This window comes from Lepisosteus platostomus, chromosome 7, assembly GCF_059453375.1.
Source record: "Lepisosteus platostomus isolate fLepPlt1 chromosome 7, fLepPlt1.hap1, whole genome shotgun sequence".
NCBI classification, from domain to species: domain Eukaryota; kingdom Metazoa; phylum Chordata; class Actinopteri; order Semionotiformes; family Lepisosteidae; genus Lepisosteus; species Lepisosteus platostomus.
In genome coordinates this window covers 40,292,145-40,314,991 of record NC_142617.1, presented here as the reverse complement: position 1 = coordinate 40,314,991, position 22,847 = coordinate 40,292,145, and the positions used below count along the sequence as shown (strand labels likewise).

At 42.4% G+C, this 22,847-nt stretch overlaps 1 long non-coding RNA gene across 3 annotated transcripts; it reads left to right on the top strand.

Annotated features, from left to right (window-relative positions):
• The first annotated feature begins 781 nt into the window (after positions 1-781).
• LOC148658747 (uncharacterized) lies at positions 782-21,736 on the top strand. 3 transcript variants are annotated; one of them, XR_015940153.1, is made up of 4 exons: positions 821-3,931; positions 4,443-4,612; positions 10,821-10,897; positions 19,311-21,736. It is a non-coding gene; the product is annotated as an uncharacterized LOC148658747 (long non-coding RNA). The 3 variants fall into 3 exon arrangements; XR_015940152.1 differs by lacking the exons at positions 10,821-10,897; positions 19,311-21,736 and having other exon boundaries at positions 826-2,470; positions 3,758-3,931; positions 4,443-4,910; XR_015940151.1 differs by lacking the exons at positions 10,821-10,897; positions 19,311-21,736 and having other exon boundaries at positions 782-3,931; positions 4,443-4,910.
• Positions 21,737-22,847: the final 1,111 nt, after the last annotated feature.

Sequence of the window (22,847 nt, the reverse complement as noted above, 5' to 3'; positions counted from 1 at the left end):
TTTCACCATCCAGTACAAGTTTAAAAGTATGGATCATTACAACAGATGTACAGAGAGTGGAGTGTTTCCACCTCCAGGGCTGCACCTTGTGGACTGGACTGGGAGCCCTGTCCAGCTCGGCTTAATGTGATTTCAGTGATCCTTTCAGATCTGGGTGTTATTATAGACCTGTCAAAACGACCTTGAGGGAAGATGTCTGCAGTGTCGCAACGTCTGCATTTTTCCTTCATTGTAACACAACTCATCCTTGCTCTTTCTTTAGTTTAGTTTGTGCTTTCAGGACTTCTAGAATAGACCACTGTAAAGTAGTGTTCTCTTGTGTTCCGAGCGGTGTTAGTTGGGGGCTACAGTCTGTTCATGCTGTTGCTTCTTGCACTTTAACAAGAACCAAATCTTCTGGTCGGATTTCAGTTGTAGTCAAATTGCACTGGCCTCCACTGGCTGGCCTTGGGCACTGTTACTTAAGTTAACTTAATGGAAATATTTCTTTATTCTTATATTATAAGCTGTTATAAGGGCTTATACCTATCAGTATACAATATAATACCTTTTCTTAGTTGTCACGATGCCTAAATTATTTAATAAAAAATCTGCAATCAGGAGGGCAGTCGTAAATAATTTATTTATGTCAACATGCCCTTTTTCTTTTGTGGGCGAAACTCTGTGCACTTCCTCAATAGACAGGACCACACCATAAAATGTGGCCTTTTATGTGACTGTCCATTCAGAGCATGGAACAAAAAACAATCTCTTTATAAGCTCATTTGGTTATGTCCAGAGATGTTTACTCCTGCACCCTATTGTTATTTATTCTATCAAGAATGGATTTCGGTGTGTTGGGGTATTAAAATCTCTATCACAAAATACAGTATTAATATTTTGATTAAAAATACATTTTGTACTTTAATAAGTTCTAATTGCTTCTGCCATTGAGTTGGTATGAGTTTCACAGTATATTAGTATACATAGCAGTTCATTTGATCATGAATCAAGCCATTTAAAAAATAAGGTTTTGCTGTGGGATTATAACCCAGATTCTGAAAGATTCTTCCAGGCTTTGCACTAGGGACTGTATTTACCTGTGTCACAGTGCATGAGTGTGTAGCAGTTTTAGCTCAGTGTGCACAGATAAACCTGTGTGCATGGGCTTTGCTCACCTGTGAGAACATATCTCTCTCCTGCGCATGATCACATGTGTTTTCCTTTGCTGATATCTGCAAGAAGCCAACACGCCTGGGGCCCATGTGTCAAGGTTGGGCGTGTTTTAAAAGATGCTGCAGGCATCTGTGTGTTAGCAGGGTGCTTCAGCTCTCAATAAGAAAGGTCACATTTCAGGTCTGGGTATCGTTCAGAGTGAACCCATGCAATATCATCCCTCGTTTCTATATTTATGCTTCGTATTGCACCAGGAAACTTGAAGCCTGGCAAAGGAAGGTGCTCTGTTAGGCTGTTGTTTTGTGAGCAGCTCAGGCTACCCTGATCTCCTACACAGCCCTGGTCCATTCCACTGAAACCTCCTTACATCTGCAGCATAGTCCTGTTTTCCAAGAGCAGTTTTGCATCTTTTGGGATACTTACTAGTGGTTCAGCCTTCAAACTGCAGGCCAAGGCCAGTATTGTGTTTGTGTCTGCTCCTCTTTGTGCATGAGGTTGTGTCAGACTCACATAATCTCTATGCTAGGGATGCTTGCATTATTGTAGAATCACCCTGTGAGTCTTCCCAGTTTTAAGTCTTTGTCCTCTTGGGTTCAGTGTATGGAGTTGTGCTGTGCAGAGTAGAAGCTATGGCTCCAGACTCCTATTCAGAAGCTTGTGGATAGACATGATCACTGAGGACACTGCTGTTGTATCCTTGAGTATGGTAGTTTGCCCTTACTACAGCGAATACGTGTATAATTAAATACCAGCATCAGCATTACTGGGAACGCATATGCTCTCAGACTACGAGAGGAGACAGTAGCCAGGATAAACTTCAGTTCTTGGCCTGAGTATGAACATACCCCTGAGTCCAGAGACTGGACTTAAACCCTTATGGTGTTTTAGTCTGCAGACACAAATGGACAAAGAAAAAAAAAGAAACAGTCGTTCAATATTAGCACTGAGTTTTCCCTTATCTCCTTATCTTGTTGGATCAATCAAGATGTTTCTCATTGGAACACTGTCACGGCTGGATCCTGAGAAATTAAATGCGGTGGGCATTTTTCATCAAACGGCAGAAGCAGCTCAAAAAAACAAAACAATATAGGAGCCTGTCTGCCTGTATGTGGGAGAAGAAACTCTGATTTCCCCGGTCTTTCATTAATCACGCAGACCCTGCAGACAGCGATTGAGACATCTGCCTGTCGCTAATGAAGCCAGATGACACCTAACAAATGGCAACACTGCCATTCTCTGACACAGGCTTTCTTCTATCGCCCTGGCCTGATGCCAGACCCGGCTCAGACAGTCTGGGCGCCGTGTGCAGATCCCGGTAATAAATGTGCCAACATCAGCCGATGCAGTACAGGCGCTATAAATCACTCACTCTCTCCCTCTAACTCGTCCAGTCTCTCTCTTTCAGTGCCCTGTATCTTTATTGATCTTGCACAGCACACCATGAATTATGCAAAAGCGATGTTAGGTGTCGGTGGTCTGATTCAGAGCATTTAGCATCCATTTCAGTCGCTCCATTTTTCCAAGGACACAGTGCAGATAAAGCAGTTGAGCACCAACACCGAAACAAAGGCCTACAGCAGAGCATAGCAACTTCTTTCATTTGAACATCAGTGTAGTGGTGTGGTCATTGGATCCCACAGGGCTATGTATAATCCTGGGTTTGAGTCTCGATTGGGCACCTTCTGAGTGGAGTCTGCATGCTCCCCCAAATGTGCATGTTTTTTTTTTCCACCAGATGCTCCAGTTTCATGCAGCCTCCTAGAAATGTGCATTTAATGTTCGATTGGCACCTCTAAATGCCCCACCCCCAGTTTGTGACCTTTACTATCCGTAGTCACACATGACTAGCATAATTCATTTCAAGGACGCTGAAAGAAATATAAGGTTAACAGAGATGCTTCCACGTAGGCTTCTTCATGATTTATTGATACATGATTTATTGATTTAAAATGCCTAAATTGTATTTGTTCCTACTTAACTGTACACTTAGTTATTGTGATTTTTTAAAATTAAAATTAAATGAATTCTGAGTTCAGTTGGGTACATTTCCCTGCTTTTGTCCAACTTGGAAAACTCTTTGATATTTAGTCCTGTCTTGATCAATCATGGATCCTCTAGGACCAGGTAGGCTCTGATCTTGGTCTGTTGTCAGTAAGTTTTACTCTTCCTATGTCGAGTGAGTTCTGCTGTGCAGGGCCTGATACTCAGGCAGTGATAGGTCTGGATGCTTGGAGCTGCTTTTTTCTCATCTTCACCATCCAAGTGACAATACTCAAACAACACAATACACTTCCTCTATCTTCCTCCTGAGCACTTGAGTACTTCCTGTGGCAGCAGAGGAATGAAAGACAGACCCCATCTGTGCCATTCCTACACAGAAGCCAAAATGTCAGAGCTCATCTGATTCCTCAACCTCAGGCCTTGTCTTTCATAATGCATTTCATTCATAGTGTTTCTAGATTAAAGACTGACTTTATGACTGCAATCAATCAGCCAAGCAATAAGTTAACTTGTTTTCAGATCTGATGTTTTTTTTTCTTTTCCTCTTAAGTTCAACTTAGATTGATTTGCAAATCTAAATTATTTTTCTTCTTGTGATAAGGGGGTCTGAATTCTTCTTTATTGGTAACACTGGAGCTGAAGACAAATAAGGAGATTGAGACATAAGCCATGGCATTATTTCCTGGAGGTCAGAGAGTCGCTGTCAGACTTTTCAGGTGAAGTCAGTAGTACTGTCAACAACGCAATATGGTCAGAGAAGCCGGAAGCATGGAAGGTGAGGAATTGACATGTATTTATTTAACAAAGAACAAAATGGGATGCAGTTTTCATTTTCCAGATCATCCTGGCTCATGGAAGATGCAGGAATCGGCTGTGTGCAGCAGGGGCAGAGAAGTTGCATTAAGAGAGAATGGCATATTGCTGATTCTCTGATTGGAGATTTGATATTAAAGCTAGAGATGTGTTTTTAAATCTATCTGTCTGCTATCTATCTTTTCCACTATCTGCTTTCACTTTTCTCTGGGACAGTGGCTGGTTAAGCTGACTTGAGGAGTTCCATCCTGGTTACTTTGTTTTCAATGAGAACTATTCTGATTTTAAAAAATGCGTAGAAACTACTGCTTAACTGTAAGCAATGGATTGGTTTAGTACTTGTGTTATTGTGCCACCAAGAGGTCTCAGACAGTTTTAAATCCTGTTTTTTAGTACTAGGATTTCATCCTGTGTTCTATTTATCTCATTTCTACTTCCATTTATCCATTTTCTAACTACTATTTCCAATTCAGGGTCGTGGGGGAGCCAGTGTTTATCCTGGCAAGGGTACACCCTGGACGGGATGCCAATCCTTCACAGGACGGACAGACACCGACATGCACTCGCTCATATCAGAGCCAGTCAACCTACCAGCATGTCTTTGGACTATGAGGGGAAACTGGAGCAACCGACAGAATCCCAGGTGAACACAGGGAGAACATACAAACTCCACACAGACAGCACCCAAGTTCTGGAATTGAACCCAGTGCCCCAGACAGCAATGCCAACCGCTGTGCCACTGTACCACTCATTAAACCATTCTCTCTACCCTAAATGTGATTCCTATGCATGCCCCATTCATGCCCTCGTGTCCTTGTTTCACTGCTGATAACTATGTGATCCATCAGCATCCCTTTGTCAATAACCATGACGATTCTGCAGACTGTATCAGCCCCTCCTAATCTCCTCCGTTCTGGACAAAAAAAATGGATGCCTTTTAATGTACTTGTGTGTGGCCCCTTTTTCGACATGGACTTCTACTTCTTTCCAGTAGAGGAGCTTTTCACTTCTTCCTTTTCGTCCTCCATGTCTGTGCGTTACTATATATTCCATATGCCATATATTCTCCAAAAAAGGGATTTTAGATTAAATTAAAGGGTTCCATAAAGGTAAGACGAACCCATTCTGACCCAAGGCTTCTGGTTTCTGAGGTCTCCAGTCAACTGCTGGCCAGGCCATGCAGAAGCACCAGAAAGTTCGGTTTTTGGCTGCATTGCCCTGGAGGTTCCCAAGAGGCCTGACCTCGTGGCTCGGTTTCTCTGGAAAACCCATTACTGGGAGTTGGAGCTCTCGCTCGAGCCATTGTGCAGCTCTGTTCTAGATGCCCCGCATCTTGAGCCAAGCCTGGAGCAGAGCTGGCTGGCTTCCCCTGCTTTCAGAGGGCTCCTGACATGATACTGCAGGGAAGCAAAGACGCGTGGCAGAAGCCAACAGCAGAAAGACCGTGACAAGTAAGAAGAGAGACAGACAGAGGAGTGGCGGCGGGGAGGGGGGTAAAAACAATTGCCAGTGTTTTGTTTTATTTTAGTTGCTATGTGTCGGAAAGCAAGTCATCTTTTTCGCATTAGGTTCGACTAATGTATTTATGAAGACGGGCAACATTACACCGCAAGTCTATAAACAATTCCTTCTTTACCGCACTGAGAAGTTCAGCATCTATAAAGTGACTCGGGGTCTGGAAGATTGATTTACAGTCATGTGCTGCGTAAAGACTCAGAAAGTGCCTCTAATTTAAATGTGCTCTGCTCCTATTAAGAGGTATAATTTGGGCAGTATATCTTCAGACTGACGTTCTCTGCACTCTTCCAGAGGTAAAAATATAAATAACTATAGGGCTATGAATTTAAGGGCACAACTCCATATATTAGAAATAATCATTCTAAGGGACCTGGTGTAATGGGCCATATATTTGGGGGAGCATTAAACTGAAGGAATTCATTTTGAATAGGATGTATTTACAGTCCACCGACTTGCACATTCTTCGTTCAAATAGGGCTGAGAACAAGGAAGACAAGCCTTTTCTTTAGCAGAAATAGCTTACTGGGACAATACAGAAAAGCATCCTCGTACCTTTTTGTAGATCTTGAGTGGGCACTGAGTTCCATTTTTAAACAAATGTTACCTCTGTTATTTGAACAACTGATGTATATGTAGTCATTTATTAGCTTATTTATTGTACAAATATTTATTGTCCGGATTTGGTAACATTAAAAAAATTGTTGTTCAGAATGAATCTTGACCAAATACCATAGAAATAGCATGTAAGAAAGTAGTTGCCCCAAATTCTTTGGAATTAATTTTTAGTCTGCATTTGTGCAATTTTATGTAATAGGTCTGAGTAAATGGCAAGAACAGAGATAAATTCAAATTCCAGCACTGCAGAATTGAGAGAAAGTGCAGATACACAAGTGTTTTTACAGTGTTATTCTGCTGGAATTCATTATGCATTTGGAGACATTATTTCAAAGTGCTACACTGGGTATCATATGAGGTGAATGCGCTTTCTCTTTGAACCAAATGCAAGTCACATCGCAAGTTAAATTACACCCTAATGAGACATTTCTTCAGTCCACACTTCAACAGGTTTACTGCGATTGTGATAAAGCCCAGGAAATGAAACTTCGTCACACTGCTGTGAATGGACCCCGACCAAAACCGTCCTGACCTTAGGGTTTGAATACTTTTTAATTTCGGGTATTTTCTTCACATGCAAATCAGCCCTTTTGCACCTTCTGCAATTAAATCAAATTAATTTAAATCAAATGAAATGAAATAAGAACCTTCCCTCATAATACCCAGTGAGTATTAATAAGTGAGTAGAGCTACACAGTATTGTCATTGCAAATCAGTGTGCTTTTCTTTGTTCCTCTGGAAATATAATCCACCTATCTCTCCTTCTCCTTATCTACTACCCATTCTCTGTTGGCACAGAAAGTCTAGGGCGATTAGCATACTTTGATACTAATTGCACTACATTGATTCTGCGCGCAGCTGATTTATGAAACAACAGCCCTAATTGATATCTGATCTGCCCCCTCCCTCCCCCCCAAGCCCAGTCCTCAGTCCCTCTTTTTGTGGGCACTGTCATCAGAACAGGTCTGATTAGAATCAGCTGGTGGAAGGGTGCAGGTTGTCTGGATGCCTGGAGCATAATTTAATGAGCTGTTGTTGGCAGACGCACTTTGGTGAACCAGTGTGGAAACATTTATGAGTTTGGTGGAGTACAAATTATGGCTGCTGGAAAGCAGGCGGAGAGTTCTTTGACATCTTAATTACGCCTCTGTCAGCAGAGGACGACAGCGCTGGGTCTCCTGGGACCCGGGCCATTTGAAGAAATCAAAGGAGAAAGTGGAGGCGATCAGTCAGGTCCACGTTCCCTTCGTTAGCTCGTGAGCCGAGGAAGCAGTAAACAACCGAGTTCAGAAGCCTCTGGAGCCCGCTGCGCCAATGGAGGGGTGTAAATCTGGCGCAGGCTGGGGAAGCACACGTGCTGCAGTTTAGGTTAAGTCGCTCAGTCTTTCAGCTGCTCGTCACTTGGGAGCCTGCAGTGAACTGAGATGCTACTGAGCACAAAGTCATGTTCTTACAACTTTACAGCAGACAGTAAACCCCTGTAAACTTTACAGGGGTATACAGAGACCAGAGTCTTATACTGTAGATCCTGGAAAAAGCCAGACAATTTTGCTTCCACAGGGCAGGGAATATATTCAGACAAGGAGTCTCCAACCCTGGTCCTGGGTCTTCTAGGTCACCACTAAATAAATGATCCTTTAAGGATTAGACAGGACAATATCGTTGTACCCTTATCACTTGATGACCAGGTCTTTTAAGTTAATTGATCAGTAGATTTTCTTGGTTGATTAGGAACGTTCAGGTGATCCCTATAAGACTAATTGGATTGGGGAGCATCAAGAAAAGGTTTGGACACCCCCCAGCTTAGACTGACGGTGATCCAGTCTCTGAGGGGTCCCAGTCTTTCTAGGTCACTTTCAGTCATCAACAGCAGAGGACTTTTGGAAAGTGCTAAACGGGCTGCACTGAGATTAGTAATCCCAATTATGTCATTAGGAGCAGCAGAGGTGGAACAAAACCCCACAGACACTGCAGCCCTCTGGGTCTGCATTTTATGCATCACTGCTCTAGTCAATCAGCTTGTCTGGGACGGATTTGAAAATTTAACTTCTAAACTGAACTTGGAGTCTCTTGCCCGATACTTAAGAGTGGCATCATTCCTTTTCAGCAGCAAAGTGGTCCCAGGTTCAGACGGGGCTTTTGGGGGCATTGATTTTAATCAAACACGAAGCCCCATTGCAAAGGGTAGCCTCAGAGTCAAAAGAGACCGGTTTCAAGATGGCGATGTTCGTCATTGCTGTAATTTCATTAAGTATGGCGTCGGGCAAAGTTTGTTCCCAGCCCAGAACAAGATGATTTATAGCAGGGGTGCCAGACTCCATTCCCAGAGAGTGTAGTGTTCTCTAGTTTGGTTTTTCTTCCAACCTAAGCTCTTGGTTACATAAAAAGAGCATAAAATTATCTGCAGAAGCGTAATACTTCTAACTTGACTCTGAGGTGTTTTATAAGTAACCATTCTTTTAACGAAGGGCGTGTTTTGAGTACTCATCCGTGAAACGCCTTCGGTAACATCCTGTATGTCTGAATTATTAGGTTAATTGTTTAATTAACCTAACTACTCTCGTTGGAAAAAGCAGTGGACACAGGGTCCTCCAAACAGTGAATGTGACACTGACTTATAGACAAACCAGTTATTTCTGCCCTCTGTGTAAGTAGGCAGAGAGACGCAATTTTCTCCCTCCGCTTCTCCCCTTGTCGCTGGATGTCACATCGCAGAATGCAGCGCGAGATCAGGATTCAGTTGAGGTAATCAGTTACCCGGTTTTACCGCAAGATGGCGGTAGCGATTTTTTCATTGACGACACAAACCCTTCATGTTTTGGGAAGGTGGAGGGCTACCTGCTCTCTGAAAATAGCTCGTTTGATTTAAAAGAGCATTTTTCTCACTTTACCGTAATTGCTTTCCCACTAATAGCAAATATCTATGGGGAAAAGCAAAGATTTGCCTAGAGATCAGTTTTATCTACTGTAATTAGAATTATGAGCCGTTCTGCTTTATTTTGGTTTGTAATACTTTGACAGAGATGCACAAACTTAAAACCCCTTAACAAAAATAAAATAAAAAGAAAGCCGGCAGGTCCTAATTACAGAACAAAGCTGCCATGTTTATTTTTATGTCTATGTTTGCTCAGTTCTGATTTTTCATTTTACAGCTCCTATCATAGTCTGAACCACATGCAATGGAAAGGTCTTAATTTAGCATGCATTTCACAGAAAAAAAGAACTCTGCGAAGTCTTTTCTCCATATCCTCTATTACAGGTCAAAGGGAAGGCTGACCTGGCTAAGCTTGATCAACCCTGGGCTAATATAACAACAAACAGGGGCGCCCCAGGAATCCTTCTCAATAAAGCCCCAGTCGGCACTCTCCTGCTCTGCGCCCCTTAGATTAAGTATGTCGAGCACTGTAGAGCTGAGATATCACTGACAAGAACTTCAATTCTTATCTCCTCCTGCCATGTGCTATCTCCTAATATGTCCTTTTTAGAAATGTTTGATAAAAAGAAGAGTTCCAATAACTCTTTTATTTACTCTTTGGCTGCCATATGTGATGTACCTTAGTGTTTGAAATTTAAGCTGAGCCGGGAAAGCCTCTGGGTCATCCAATACTCTGATCGGTCTGGCTGGCTGGAGGAAAGCTCACAATTGGATTAGGTACAAAAATACAAGCAGTGTTTGTTTTAATCAGTCTCGTGACACGGAGTGCTTTGAAAGCCAGGGGGAGAAATTTTTGCAGCGGAGAGAGGGAGAGCGAGAGGGGAAAGTCTTCCCCCTCTAGGCACGGGCCCGTTCTGCAGTCACCCTCTCAGGACCGGGTCAGAGGAGCCTCCATATCAGGACTGGGGCAGCGGCAGGTCACAGCCAGGCCCAGAGAGGAGCACAGGGAGCGAGGAGCCACTCGGGGAGCTGTGTCTGGGGCTCTGTAGGATAGGCAGGACTTTCGCCATTCCAGTTTGAGCTGGAAGTGAGGGGGGAGGGGGGGTGTCTGATGACGGTATCCCAGACAGCTGAGCACGGTAGGCTGTTTAAATAAGGGAGCTGTTGCACACCACCTGGTGATGGAAATGGGCTTGGAGGTTAATCAGGTGCTGGGTGCTCTTGCACACTATAACAAAAGAGCTTGCATGTTCTGTTTTATTTACTTTTATTCTAACAAAGCTATTTCAGTTTTAGTGACTGGAAAGGCTTAAGAAGGGGGATTGTTAAACCAATAAAGTGGACCCACATTTACCAGTGTCCTTTCTTCCTCGTTGTTTAACGTACCGCGCAATGCAGAGTGAATAGCTCAGCACATCTTTTAATGAGAGACATCTCACTGATATTCTTTACTTACTTAATTAGTCTTTCTCTGGAGTGCTAAGTAACTCTTTTGTTGTTCGCTAACAGCTAAGAACAAATAACTATTGGAGACGAGAGCAAGTTTAGTTGGCAGACCCATTACGCTGAAGTATAGGGCTAAAATTAACTGAATTCCTGCTCATGAGGTTTTTCAATTCTGCCCCTTGTCAAACTAGTTGTTTTTTTTCCAAAGAGGAGTTCACTGTTTACTTCTTTTGGGGGGGGGGGGGGGGGATTCTTGGGACGAAGTGGATCGAGACCGGACCCCAGCCTTCAGCGCTAGCCAGAAGGCTCCAGGAACTGTAATAACATCCTGCACTGGGAAGTGCAGAGCCTGCTGTGGGCTGAGCCCAGCAGTAAATTACATTTTCTTCACCTTCAGGAGCCCACGGCCGCTGTAGTTTACCGTGAGCTGTTTGGGAGCCACGAAGGACACCCCCCACACGGACTGCACAGCCTGTGAGTCACCCACCGCCTTTTAAATCAATCCTCCTGCGTCCACTTCTCTCTTTTCCAGACCCGCAGTGCGGAATCACTCCCAACATCTGAAAGTGAACCAGATTAATACCAGTAGCCAGATCAAGAGAACTTTCAGCAGCCAGAAATAAAAAAACAGCCCTCTGGCGAAAGTAGAAGCTGCTGGCCTACCTCTGGTTTCAGCACAAAGGCCATTTTGAAATGTACTCCTTATTGACAACTTGAACGTGCCCCTGTTCACGTGTGCGAGACCCCAGTCAAGCTGAAGGCGGTGATATATAATCGGAATGATAAACTGTGAATCATGTTACTGAGTGGCCACACTCCCCCCCCCTGTCAGCAAACTGGCTTTCAGCAACAGGAACATGGTGCAGAGATGGATTCTGAATTGTCAGGGTTCCAGTTTTAGATGTGCAGGACATGCATTGATACTCTCCAGTTACTTGGCTCAGTTTTCTTGAGACGCTGCAGCTAAGGAAGAGAGTTCTTAGCGTTTCCACTTGCATCGGGGGACCATGCTCACAATGGTGCTGTGTTTCAGGAACACTCTTAAGCTGTGCCCTCCTTTACCGTGCCTGTTGTGTTTTTTCGCTGTTCGTCCAGAGGATCCTGTGGCTGTTCATCAAGCCCAGCCTCTTTAGCTCGCCAGATGAATACCATAACTCAGTATTCTTTTGACGTGCACTCAAATATGGATTTAACATGCCACGTTAATGAGGATTGGCTTTGTGCAGAGTGCCTTGATTGATATCTTCAAAATCATAAAAGGCATAAGCAAAGCCGACTCCAGCTGTTGTTCCAATGCACGTGCAGCTAGGGGCTGAGTTAGGACCACCACATGGTCAGACTGGAGGACAGGAGGGTAGCTCTGATGAGCTGGAGAGTTTGGTCGTCATTTCTTACATTTAGTAGATTCTATTTTCCTTCCTCTTCCTCTTCTTCGTCGTCTTTTTTACATAGTATTGGCACATACCGAGAGGTCCTCAGAACACGTACAGAATCACTTTCCTCCAGTCGAGGGAATATCTCTATTTTCGTAAAATGGTTTGGGCTCTGGTCATGTAAGGAAATCTTATTTGCTATTGCAAGATCCATTGTACAAATACAACATACTGTACATACACAACTTAAAACGGAAATAATACAAACAGGAAACGTATGCTGCTTTGTGGTTTTTGTCATTTTTGGATTGCATGCCATTCTGTTGTGATGAAGATGCGCAGGGCCTCTGGGACTGTGTGTCCTCCTGTGGTGGCTGACTGCTCCAGGCAGCGTCGCTCCAGGATGTTTGTGGCACTGGGGAAGGTCATGTGACATGCCCCCCCCTCCCCCAGGGGTCAGGCGGTAGGGTTTGGTTTGAGCCCAAGTTGACCCCAGATTTCCTGCATCTATTGACGCTGCGCATCAGACCACACAGCTGCCTCAGATCAGACCTCAACAATGGTCTCCATCAGAGCCCCGATCCCAAGCATTCAGAAAGACTGCACATGTGTTGCGCCAGAGGCTTTTGGCTAGCTTGAAATACTTTAGGACTTTCCCCCCCGTCTGTGCTGTGACTGTAAGATGATGGCCGCCGTTTTCCTTTGCGAATGTCTGTAATAGTTAATCAAATGCAACGCTAAATATCTGCAGCTGATGTTACTGATGACCATACAGATCGGAAAAGTCTATCCAGCCAAAAGAGTGAGTTTAGGACAAAACGAAAATAATCTCTTGAAGACTGGTTTGAGAGGTATTTGGCTGTTTAACTTTCACACCGTCTGAAGACAGTATAGCTCTGAAGTTCGATTGTGCTTGATTTTTTTAAATAATTGGAGTTCTACTGGGAGGTTTGGAAAGCAGAGAACGTGAAGGCCTAAGTCCACAACACTTGACTTTGTTGCTTATAACTGACCCCAGAGTATTAGTGACTAAGCACAGACTATATATCATGACTTTGTAAAAAAAATAGTCTCAATACACTCCACTCTGAATATATATAAAGACGGATTGTATGGGAAAATTGCACATTTATGCCCTTATGTAAATTTAAATCCCCCGAATTATGGTGAATCGTGTTTTGTAAACATAGTTTTTTTCTTGTGTTTTTTATAGCACTGTATTTAGTGGTTTATGTCAGGACCCCACACTGCAACCACAATGCAGGGGAAGTACAAACTCTGTATAGTCTTGTAAAGCGATAAGCTTTATTGAATAACTATTCAATCATGCATCTGTACCACAGTAGATTTAAGGATGCTTTTTTTTTTCATTTTAAAACCTTCTCCTTAGATTTCATCACAAGGCGTATTCCCATGAATTTCTTCCTTGAACCCACAGCGAATGATGGATGAAAATTACCGGAGGGCGCGCTGCTAGTTTCCAGATTCCGTGTTTGTGCTTAGGGTTGGAAAAAATCAAACTGAGAACTGACCACTTTCAGTTTGGACAGAGCTCTCCAATTTAGCTTGCAGAGGGCTTTTTGCCTTTTGTGACAGCTGAAGTTTCAACAACTTAATTGATTCAGTCGTTTCATATGATGTAGCAAAGGTAAGGCTTCTTGACAGGACTGCAGATGTGTACCTGGAATAATTTTCCGCTTCAGCAGCTCTTACACATCTGGGGGCTCCAACCCTGGCCCTGAGCAGCAACAGTTTGTCTTTTCACTGGGTCACCTGTCTCTAAGGATGGCTGGTGGTTACCTGGGAGCTCCGCAGGACCACCTCCGGAAATGGCACGCTTTAAGCGATCAATTTAAATCAAGTTAAAGGTAGGCAAAATACGGTACATTCAAGAATCTAAAATAATTAGGTTAAATAAACAAAGAGCTGGAATGAAAATCAAAAGCACTACCTTTCTGAAATGGGTATGAGACCGGTTTTGGACTGTTTTTAAGTCGGGAACTGATGTAGAGTATCTCTGCTGAAGCCGACCCAGACCGAGCGAGTGTCTCACGGCCGTGTGGGTGAGACGGGCTACGGCTTTCGCCCAGAACTGGGAGGCAGTAACGGCAGGAAAGGGGGATTTGTGTGGTTATCGGAATGCAACAGAAACTCGGCCGCTTCGTCGAGTATAAAATAGGATTGAAACAATGAAGTGCTACAAATGTTTTAATCGGAGTGGATATGTTCGGCACCCTACACTATAAACATTAGTTATAATAACGATAGGCTGTAATAATAAACAACGCCCCGTGTTTTAATTTCCCTTGACAAAAATAGTTTTGCCTGTAAAACACAAATGCATCTCCTTGTCCACACCCGTTATCGTTTGCATTTTTTTCTGGACAAAAATACTAAATACTAATTCTCTCAAGCAAAGCGGATACATAGAAGATAAGCACCAAGACATCGTGTTTTTACATCAGGTCATTCCATGTATTCCTCCTCACTATGAAAAACTTGAAATGTGCCCAAACCAACTATGTGCATTCCAGGAATGTAACGTGGGGGCCTGGAGCTCGACCGACCAGTGCTGTCTTCTTAATGTATTAGATCTAGGACGTCGTTTAGGCAATAGGACACAACACTTATATTATCTTTATTGATGTATTTTTTTGTTTCTGATTACGATTCTGAAAACATTCAAAATCTAAAGACCAGAAAAGCGCAGTGTCTAGTACATTTGTTTTCTTATTTTAATTACATTTTTTTGGATTGTGGTTCTGTGTCCGGTCGAAGTTTTTAGGCCAAAAGGACCAAAAAATCATTCTTCAAGGTTTAAACTGCGTTCCCGTAACCTCGTTTGGGGAAACTCGTATTCCTCGACTAAAAGCAGCCTGTAGTTATTTTATTTATTTTTTTTTGGGGGGGGGGGGGGGGGGGGGCTTACAGAAATTGTATTTTCGTCGCAGCGGGCTGTTTTAGAATATTAGCCCCATTGTGCGATAAATCCATCACTTTATTTCAATTTTCCAACCGTGTGAGCGCACTGGTCTCAGAAAACCGCCCAAGCGATGAACCTTAAATGAAGGAAATTCAAAGCCTCTATATCCCAGGCCGTTTTAAAACTTTATCGACTCAGCTGTAAAGCGCAAACGGCGGCATTAAACTTTACGAGTGTGTTTTCTCGGTGTTAACCTTTTAACCCCAGAGTCTCCGAGAAGAAGACACATTTATCATTACACTTTTTAGAGCTTTTTGTTAATTGGCAGCGCAAATCCCCTTCAGAAAGCTGAATGTTTAAAACTGGATTTGCGCTGCTTCCTGCCAACAGACCTATAAAACACCACCCGTTTCTTTTGATTTAAATGAGATAGCTGTTTAACACTGTTTTTGTGGTGTAGGACTGTTGTGTTCGTTTTCTATTGGCAGTTAAATTTTTTATTTGATAATCATTTGTGTGTGTGTTGAACTTGGTTTTGTTTATCTATACTTTACACTCCTCTAATAATTTAAAATTACATTTAAACAACTTAAATTGATATTTAAATGTTTTTTAACAATGGTCAGCAACAACAATCCGATCTTTGTGAAGCTTATGATGGCCGTAAGATTATGCCAGCCCCCAAACCGTTTTTTTTTGTGCATTTACAATGCCATGAAAGAGATGACTTATAAATACAATAATTTACTATCTTCCAGTTTCGTGTCTCCGGTTTAATTAGATGCCCAGACGTGAGACTTCCAAAAGAGAATAAACCTTTATTTGTAGTCCGAGCCCGATCGGCTCTCCGCATTGTAACCCGCGCGAGCGAGCAGAAAGAGGCTCTTTCAGTTTGTCACGGGAGAAAGAATGGGCGGCCGCGCGACTTCAAAGCCGGAAGCGTAGCAAACACGCCAGGGCTCAGCCTGTGACTACGAGCGCGACAGCATTGCAGAGCTGCAAAAAGGTTAGCGTGCTATAGATAGGGGGTGACAGAGGCGTGTGCCTCGAGTGCCCAATAAATCGCATAAGTGACAGAGGAAAAGAGATGAAAGCCAAGCTGTTTAATATAGCCCCATTTATTGCAAGAGGTTCAAGTTGTGGGAAGTGGAAGTCACTTACATGCGTTGTACTGAAATGTAACTCTCGATCAAAGTAGCGCTATAGTTTTACCTCTCTTTTGAAGACCGTGAAATGAACTCTTTGCATAATTAACGTGTTTTGATTAAGCAATAATGTTCAGAAGAATCTGATCAGAAAATACGAATTAAAAGAACGGTTTGTAGTACACATATTTGTTATTGTTTTTTTTTTTGCAAATTGCACAAAAAATATTATTGGTGCTTTAACGCTAATAATAATATTACCGATAACATATCAGAATGTCAGAGATAGCTAACACGTGTAACCCGTGCACTTTAACTTTTCAGTTTAACGCAATCTCTTATTAATCGTTTTGCTAAACACAATGACTTGTGCTGTTTATTCAGCACTCCAAGCAAAACAAACAAATTGGGATTTTCTCAAAAGAAATGTCAAAGTAACCGATGACCTTTTTTAGAGCATCTTTTTATTTTGTAATTTGTACTCTTTTGCCTCAGTCGCCGCCCTCTGGTTTGTGACTTAGTGGGGTATTCATGAAACGCAGTCCTGAAAAACCAATTGTCACGTACACTGTTTCGTATTTTCTGCTTAAAGATTGACACACCAATCTTTAAAAGCAATATTGCAGGTTTACTAGACGATCCCAGTTTGGTAAAACCTGTGGCATGAACCGTATTTTTAAATATATATTATACTTGGGCTGTTGTTAAATTTCCTGAAACAATAGCACATGTCACAGGGCTGAATGGCGAGTTAGGATTAGTGATCAGCGTCACCTGTGAACGCTACACCTAGAACTGTGATGTGAAGTTAAAAAAATCCTTGTTTTGTAATTAACAGATCAACATATATTCAATCTTTTAATTCGCAAACTGAAACCGGCGAAGGTAGGAGCGCAGAAAACACCAAAACGAGAACACTACAAGAACAATGTGTTTTTTAAAAACCAAAACATCCCGAAGTCTAACGCTGCGTATTTGAAATTTCCTCTCCAGCGATACTATGGGGTTGTTTTGATATAATATTGTTGATCATGTAGTAATAATAATACATTGCTTTTAAAGGCGCTTGCTAACTTGCTAAAGTTGCCGATGAACGCCAATAATCCTAATAATTTAGGCAGTCATTGGGAGAAAAATACCTAAGGAACATTATTTATAGCGCCTTGAAAAACAATCCCCTCAAAGCACTAACCCGAAGATTAAGGTAATGTAAAAAACGCATATTAAAGAGACAAAAAAATTAGACAAAAAAACGCATATTAAAGAGCGTTTATGAGCAAAGTCAGCTGTTTTATGAGTTCTCTGAGTATTATCAAGCAAATCCCCCTTTCTGTCTTACTCTACCTAGTCTGCAGGTTCATGATTTTTGGTATCTCTTCTTTCTCTCTTTATATACCTTTGTAATTAAAACAGATTCATGATTTTAAAAAAAAGTCCCACTTGGGAGAGGAAGGGAGACAGCGAGGCCAGCCGGCGAAAGAATTGAATTAGTGCGCGCTGTGCCGATACAGAGACGCACTTAGTCTTGTTAGTTTAAGAGGATTCCTCTGTGAGCCTCGCTTCCTCTTGGATAGGTTTTAATCCTCCTTGACTGTCAAATATAAAGGGAAGACTGGGGAGTCAATCTGAACAGAACAGGTTAATCCATTCCTTTGAAATAATGATACACAACCTGCAATTTGCACAGCTACGTTTGTTATTGACATATTTTGCGTATATATAATTATGGCCTCCATATGATCTATACATTTAGTATATGTATTCAAAACGTATCTTAGTATAGCGTAGGATGTATATCATAAAATGTTCTGTGGCTATCCTCGTTAAAGGCGCTATCAGAATCGTATGACCAAGTAACGTTTTGTATAGTCGATTAGGCAAATGCGCCCTTGTGTTACAATAATCCGGTTAAAGAAATAAAAATGCTACTGTGAAAGCTTCAGCCAATGCAAAAAGAACATTTTAAATTGTTTGCTTAAGTGAATTCGGCAGGGTTCGAGATGATCAGTCCAGGCTTAACACGGCTGTTCTTTTTAGTTAGCGGTCGCTGGTGCAGAGATAATCTCGAATCAGCAAGGCTCGGCGATGGGTTTGTACCACTAATTAAAACTACAGAACAACGTGCTGGAGGGCATGGACATAGAAAGCCCATTTCGTCCAATCAGAATTCGCCTTAAGAGTGTCTTATTGACTCTCCAATCTTAAACTCACAACAGTCCTAATAATAATAATAATCTTCATCATCACAAGAAAGTGCCTTCTAGATCATTACAAATCAACCAGTGCCCATATCTTCAAGTACGCATCTACGTTCCCCCAAACTCTGTCCCATCTTTCCAATCACAAATATAAATCCCTGCCCACATTTCCTTTCTGAACTGGTCTCAGTCACATTGGTGATTGAATCTCAATCAATTGGCCTGTCCTCTCTCAATCCCAAGCCCATCTGCATGCTCATAGACCAGCCTGTAGCCTTTGGAGACTTTGTCTGACTTTTCCAAATACGAGCACATGGAGATCGCAGCATTGACCTTTGTTTTTATCCCCAGCTAATATTTGGCTGTGTGGTTTCTTGTATAGTCTAGACCTCTTAACACATTTCTTTAAAAAAGCTTCATCATCATCATCCATCCATCAGTCAGTCAAGTCAGATTGGTGAATGTGAAGGCCAATAGGTCGTTGCAGACATTCTGCTACTGCAGCCTGTACATTTAAAGTGAAAAGTTAATATCACATTTTATTTAATGTCATTAGAGAGAAATTGAATCACAGGGTTTTGAGTGGACCAGCAGTGGACGGGTGTCCCACCCTGGTTGTATCCGTCCTTGTGCCTGCTGTTGGTCAGGATAGGACCCAGCTTCCCAGCTACCTTGAACTGGAGGAAGCAGTTAGAAAGTGGACGGTTGAATTTTGACTGGCACCAGTTTCATTTGTGTTCTTCCCTATAAACTAGAATCAAGTACATAAAAGGAGAAACATCTACTGCACATCAAAATTAATCATAATTCACTTTGACACATAAAAAGTACCTCCTTTGGAGAAACAATCTTAAAAACTGCACTCTGAGAGGTCTGTTATAATATATACCAAATAATAATAAAACCCATTTTTCCTTCCTGGATACAAAATAAAACTTGGACTGTGTCTTGCACTATTGCATAAGCCTGTGATTTGAATGCCCTCCTACAGAGCATTGTGCTCGAGGGAGCAGGGGATGCGAACACCATAACCCACTAAGCTGGAGAAAACGACCCTATTCTGTGCAGAAAGGATGTTTCACCGTTGTCAAGGGACTACAAACAAACAAACAGGCCTGGGATCGTCTTGTCAGGAGGGCTGCTTAGCCACTGAGGATCCAAGTGTCCTCCTTCTTCTGAGAGAAGAGAAGGTGAGGGTTAAAATTGTAAGTCTAACCATTTTATTCCTTGCCGTTTTTTTTCGTTCAGTTGGTCTGCAGCAAGAAAAAGAAGAAAACGAGCACGTGTGGAGAACATGGGGTCAGATGGGCTGAATATTTCACCAGGGCAATGTTTGCTGCCATTTTGTTTTCTTTTTTTCGGAGGGAAATTGAAACACGATGACTCTTCGGTGTCAGGTGCACACGTCGCTGACGTTAATGAAATGGTTCTTGCTTCATTGCTGCTATGGCAACATCAGCAGGTTTGAATTTCTTCTCAGAAAAAGTGAAAAAAGTCTCACCGATCTTGCAGCGCTAAATAAATCTCCTCTTCCACCTGCAAGCTCCAGTGTCTTACGTTATCTCCACAGATATGAACTGGAATGGATTTGATTTGCACTGGAACTACTGTTAGTCCTGCATATTTCATATATAAACTGTCATTAACAAAGTCTATCTGTTTGCAATATCACCTTTAACCTCCAGACACGCAGTGAGATGGATCATTGTCAAAACACAGGGTTCAAGGCAGGAAGGCATCCTGTATGAGATTCCAGTCCATCCACAGACATACAGCAAGTACTTTAGAGATGCCAATTAACACTAACAGCCTGTGTTTTGGGAGAACATGCAAGCTCCTTACAAAAGGCACTGAGCCGAACCAAGGACCTAATAGCTGAAAGGCAGCGGTATTCTATCTAAATTAAAAGGCAGGGTGGAGAAACCAGACCAGTAGTCTCTTCCATTTGGATGGTTTGGATTTCAACCACTGTGCTAATCATTAAGCATTGAAAAGTCACTGAAATCCAGGGTATGAGAGCTGGAGGGATAAATTAGTTCCTATAGCACGCTGCTCCTAACTTCACATTCGATTTTCATACGGGTAACAAAACTGCTGACAGGCTTAGTAATAATAATGAATAATTCCTTACATTTATATAGCGCTTTTCTGGACACTCCACTCAAAGCACTGTACAGGTAATGGGGACTCCCCTCCACCACCACCAATGTGCAGCCCCACCTGGATGATGGGATGGCAGCCATAGTGCACCAGTACGCTCACCACACACCATCTCTCAGTGAGGAGGAGAACAGAGTATTGAAGCCAATTCATAGATGGGGATTATTAGACCATGATTGGTAAAGGCCAGGGGGAAATTTGGCCAGGATGCCAGGGTCAAACAAAGTCTTGTTTGGATGGCCTCCAATGTTACTCTTAGACATCTTTAGAGGGGAAAAAAATAAATGATTAAAGAGACTACCCAAATCCCCCATGTGTGCATGCACGGGCAGGCAGAGACTGCCTGAGTTGAGCTCCTCCTTATTCAGTGCAACATGTCACGTGCTTCTCAGTTCATTGACTCAAAGTCTCCAGCAAGTTGCGAGGCTGGAGGGCCTCCGATGATCTTCGGTGGTCCTGTATCCGTGACAGTAAAGCTAGGAATCCGGGAGGAAGCTGGAAAGGTACGTACAGAGGATGCCATCTTTACTGCAGCTAATGAGAATCCCATGGCTGCCCCTCAGTGTGCCAGGACTCCTTCACGGCCATTGCATGATCAGGTTTAATTCAATAAGCTGTGCCGGGTCAGGAGGGTGCTTCGGCCGTGGTTCCCTATAAACACTTCAGTGATTATTTATTTTTAGCACTGGCGCACGTCCTCAGCTTTCAGGTCAGCGGATCTCCAGATGGTTTTGGTAAGCTGCCTGTTTATGGATTCTTGGAGATTGTTAGGGAGAAACACAGTTCCTCTGGGCTGTCCTTCATTAAAAATCTGTGTGTAGAGGAGAGTGCAGGAAAGCACTGAACATGAGCCAAAATGTTCGTAAAAGCCCAATGTTTCAGACCATCAGACATAAAAGTCTACCTCTGCATGTTGTGTATGTTGGGGCCTGTCTGTAGGTGTAGATATGCAGACGTTCATAAGCACAGAGATTTGCAGTTGGCACACCACAACAAGTATTAAAATAAGGCAAAGGAACAAGTAATAGGTTTATTCCATGCTGAAAAGAGAAGAGAGAAAACACAATGTTTCGGCTGTGAAGCCATAAACCTATTACTTGTTCATTTGCAGACTACGCTACACACCTGAACTACTTAAAATAAGACATTTGACCTTATTTATTTGCTCAATACAAATTCATCATTAAATAGCACTGCAGATGCACCTCACAAAACACAGTTTCAGCTTCCAGTTCAAAACATCAGATAATTTTGCTCTGTTTTTTTTCTAGCCCCACGTGACCCCCAGGACATTTCCATAAGTACATTTAAATGAGAAAATGCAAATATATTGTATGATTTTTGTACCCCCTCTATGTCCCTCTGTTAAATTCACATTTATACCTTTTCATTTAAAAAGGCAAGTTGACAAAAAGTGGCTGGGGAGTGAAACAACAATCCCTTAAAACGAGCATGCAGTCCTTGTGCACACTTGACGTCAGAATGGGAGCTGTTTCCCTGGGGGATCATATCAGTTGCACATCCTTTGTGGTGGTAATTCAGAAGCCTTTTCTTATTTTTCAGCTACGTGTACTTTTTAAATGAAGTAGTTGCTTGTGCCCCTGAAAAAGACCATTTTGGCACATCAAGAAATTTTGCCACAAGGAATAATTTTGTAACAGGACATGCCCCGGAAATAATTGTTTCTCTTTGTTTTTGCTTTGGCAGATTGGCTCTCCTGAAATCAGAAAGAGCACAACACGTCTGCAAGCATGCTTGTATTTCTCTGGCCACACGGGAAACAGGGGGCTGTGGGCACACAGCACGCATGGACACCCCAAATCAAAGCTGTGAACCGCCGTCCACAAATTCGGAAACTTCACCTTGGTAAGTGCCAGGAATCTTGCCATTACCTATGCTTCCCTGCACACACATTATAACAGATGTTTCCATTTTTGACCGTCTCTCAGCCTTCCTGAAAAGCTGAGGCAGCAATAACCTTTCCTGCAGTCTAGCAGGTCTTCCCATCAGACCCCAGGTGATGAAATGATATCAAGATGGATTGTTGTTGCATATTTTTTTCCAAAACATTTTTACATGTTTTAAGACATTATCTGTGTGTTCACCATTTGCTTGAATTATTTATTTCTGCCTATTGGTCTTAAACTTTTTCCTCTCAGTTCTTTGCTTTGATCTCTCTACTTTATTATGTTTCCAGTGTAATGTACTGACGAACTGTAGTGACACAGCTGGGAGGCTATCAAAGATGTGAGTTCTATGTATTTCCCTCAATAATGTGTGTGTGTGTGTGTGTGTGTACGCCTGTTTGTGTATATAACTTCACATATGTATCGAGGATGTCTTTGTCAACAGAGACAGAACTATTTACCTGGATGTTGCCAAAACACAACTGGCTTTTTTAATCATTGATTATTTTTAAATGCATTACCGACTGGTTTGTTTTTCCTTTAACCTTTTTTGTATTTATTTAATTCTGAAGCCAAATTTGTTTATTGACTCCTTTTTTTGAACACATCTGGTCTTCCCTCTCTGTCTCTCACTCCAGGCAGTCTAGCAGTGCTTGTCATACTTACCAGCTGAATGGCAGTGGGTTGTAGAGCTCCCACATATTTCCTTGTAACAGAA